This window comes from Pristis pectinata, chromosome 40 (assembly GCF_009764475.1).
Source record: "Pristis pectinata isolate sPriPec2 chromosome 40, sPriPec2.1.pri, whole genome shotgun sequence".
In the NCBI taxonomy this organism is placed as follows: Eukaryota; Metazoa; Chordata; class Chondrichthyes; order Rhinopristiformes; family Pristidae; genus Pristis; species Pristis pectinata.
Window position 1 is genome coordinate 1,819,453 of NC_067443.1, and position 3,566 is coordinate 1,823,018.

A 3,566-nucleotide genomic window follows, 5' to 3' on the forward strand; every position below is an offset into this window, starting at 1 on the left:
CTAAGATCTATCTAACCCTTCCCTCCTACATAGCTCCCTATTTCTCTATCATTCATGTGTCTATCTAAGAGTCTCTTAGATGTCCCTAATGTATCTGCCCCCACCACCTCTGCCGGCAGTGCGTTCCACACACCCACCACTCTCTGTGTAAAAAAAACTTACCCCTGACATCCCCCTTATACCTTCCTCCAATCACCTTAAAATTATGTCCCCTCGTGTTAGCCATTGTCGCACTGGGAAAAAGTCTCTGACTGTCCACTCAATCTATGCCTCTTATCATCTTGTACACCTCTATCAAGTCACCTCTCATCCTCCTCAGCTCCAAAGAGAAAAGCCCCAGCTCGCTCAACCTATCCTCATAAGACATGCTCTCCAATCCAGGCAACATCCTGGTAAATCTCCTCTGCACCCTCTCTAAAGCTTCCACATCCTTTCTATAACGAGGCGACCAGAACTGAACACAATATTCCAAGTGTGGTCTGACCAGAGTTCTACAGAGCTGCAGCATCACCTCGCGGCTCTTGAACTCCATGCCCTGAATAATGAAGGCCAACACACCATACACCTTCTTAACAACCCTATCGACCTGCGTGGCAACTTTGAGGGATCTATGGACGTGGACCCCAAGATCCCTCTGTTCCTCCACACTGCTAAGAGTCCTGCCATTAACCTTGTATTTTGCCTTCAAATTTGATCTTCCAATGTGTATCACTTCACACTTTTCCAGGTTGAACGCCCCTGTCTGTATCAATGGTGCTGAGGTGGAGATGGTTGAGAGCTTCAAGTTCCCAGTTGTAGACATCACCAACAACTTGTCAGGTCCAGGCCAAGAAAGCAAACTTCCTCAGAGGGCTAAGTAAACCCGATATGTCCTCCATGACCCTCATCAATTTTTACAGATGCACCACAGAAAGCATCCTATCCAGATGCATCACGGCTTGGTATGGCAACTGCTCTGCCTGGGACCACACAGAGTTGTGGACGCAGCCCAGCACATCACGGAAACCAGTCTCCCCTCCACAGATTCAGTCTACCCTTCCCGCTGCCTCAGGAAAGTAGCCGGCATAATCAAGGGCCCCTCCCACCCCAGACATTCTCTCTCCTCCCCACTCTCCCATCAGGCAGAAGATACAAAAGCCTGAAAGCATGTACCACCCGGCTCAAGGACAGCTTCTATCCCGCTGTTAACAGACTCTTGGATGGAACTCTTGATCTCCCAATCTACCTCACTGTGACCCTTGCACCTTATCTGTCTACCCGCACTGCACTTTCTCTGTAGCTGTAACATTATATTCTGCATTCTGTTGTCCTGTTTACTACCTCAAAGTACTTATGTACGGGATGATTTCTCTGGGTGGCACGCAGACAAAAGCTCTTCACTGTATCTCAGTGGATGTGCCAATAATAAACTGATACACCTGTAGGAATATATATAACATCTACTACACTTCCCCCATTGAGCCTCCCTGTTGGTTCAGAGGCTCTAGCCAGACAGTTATTGAAGGTTGTTTGCCTTCACCCAGGTCAATGCTGCCTTCTCCCAACCCAGTCACCCTTCACTGATTTTGCCCCAGATACTAGAACATAGAAAACCTACAGCACACTTCAGGCCCTTCGGCCCACAAAGCTGTGCCGAACATGTCCCTGCCTGAGAAATTACTAGGCTTACCCATAGCCCTCTATTTTTCTCAGCTCCATGTACCTATCCAAAAGTCTCTTACAAGGCCCTATCGTATCCGCCTCCACCACCGTTGCCGGCAGCCCAGTCCACACACTCACCACTCTCTGAGTAAAAAACTTACCCCTGACATCACCTCTGTACCTACTCCCCAGCACCTTAAACCTGTGTCCTCTTGTGGCCACCATTTCAGCCCTGGGGAAAAGCCTCTGACGATCCACACGATCAATACCTCTCATCATCTTATACACCTCTATCAGGTCCCCCCTCATCCTCCGTCGCTCCAAGGAGAAAAGGCCGAGTTCCCTCAACCTGCTTTCATAAGGCATGCTCCCCAATCCAGGCAGCATCCTTGTAAATCTCCTCTGTACCCTCTCTATGGCTTCCACATCCTCCCTGTCGTGAGGCGACCAGAACTGAGCACAGTGCTCCAAGTGGGGTCTGACCGGGGCCCTATATATATGTCGTTTCTGGGACCTTCTCCACGCCGTGATTATGTGCTTCATCCCCCCAACCGATCCCTTCCCCCTTTTGACCTCACACCCTCCCCATCCCAATATCCACAGCTTCACTATCCCCCTTCCCCTCCCCCTTCCCCTCATCCCCTTCCCCTCCCCCTCATCCCCTTCCCCCCATCCACTCACCCCTTCCCCTCCCCCTTCCCCTCATCCCCTCCCCTTCCCCTCATCCCCTTCCCCTCCCCTCATCCCCTCACCCCCTTCCCCTTCCCCTCATCCCCTCCCCCCTTCCCCCCATCCCCTTCCCCTCATCCCCTCCCCCTCCCCCCTTCCCCTCCCCCCTTCCCCCATCCCCTTCCCCTCCCCCTTCCCCTCCCCCCATCCCCTCCCCCCTTCCCCTCCCCCCTTCCCCCATCCCCTTCCCCTCCTTCCCCCCATCCCCTTCCCCTCCCCTCTCCCCCTTCCCCTCCCCTTCCCCCATCCCCTCCCCTTCCCCCTTCCCCTCTCCCCCTTCCCCATCCCCTTCCCCCTCCCCTTCCCCCATCCCCTTCCCCCTTCACCCCTCCCCCTTCCCCCCATCCCCTCTCCCCCTTCCCCTCCCCCCTTCCCCCATCCCCTTCCCCTCCTTCCCCCCTTCCCCTTCCCCTCCCCTCTCCCCCTTCCCCTCCCCTTCCCCCCATCCCCTCCCCTTCCCCCTTCCCCTCTCCCCCTTCCCCCATCCCCTTCCCCCCTCCCCTTCCCCCATCCCCTTCCCCCTTCACCCCTCGCCCTTCCCCCCATCCCCTCTCCCCCTTCCCCATCCCCTCTCCCCCTTCCCCCCCATCCCCCCATCCCCTTCCCCCCATCCCCTTCCCCTCCCCCTTCCCCCCATCCCTTTCCCCTCCCCCCATCCCCTTCCCCTCCCCCCTCCCCCATCCCCTCCCCCTTCCCCCCATCCCCTTCCCCTCCCCCCATCCCCTTCCCCTCCCCCCATCCCCTCCCCCTCCCCCTTCCCCCATCCCCTCTCCCCCTTCCCCATCCCCTTCCCCTCCCCCCTTCCCCCATCCCCCTTCCCCCATCCCCTCCCCTCCCACCCATCCCCTCCCCCTCCCCTTCCCCCCTTCCCCCATCCCCATCCCCTCCCCCTTTCCCCCATCCCCTTCCCCTCCCCCCTTCCCCATCCCCTTCCCCTCCCCTCTCCCCCTTCCCCTCCCCATCCCCCATCCCCTCCCCCTCTCCCCCTCCCCCTTCCCCCCATCCCCTTCCCCCTTCCCCCATCCCCTTCCCCCCTCCCCTTCCCCTCTCCCCCTTCCCCCATCCCCTCTCCCCCTTCCCCCCATACCCTTCCCCCCATCCCCCTCATCCCCCATCCCCTTCCCCTCCCCCCATCCCCCCATCCCCCTCATCCCCTTCCCCTCCCCCCATCCCCTCCCCCCACTTCCCCCCATCCC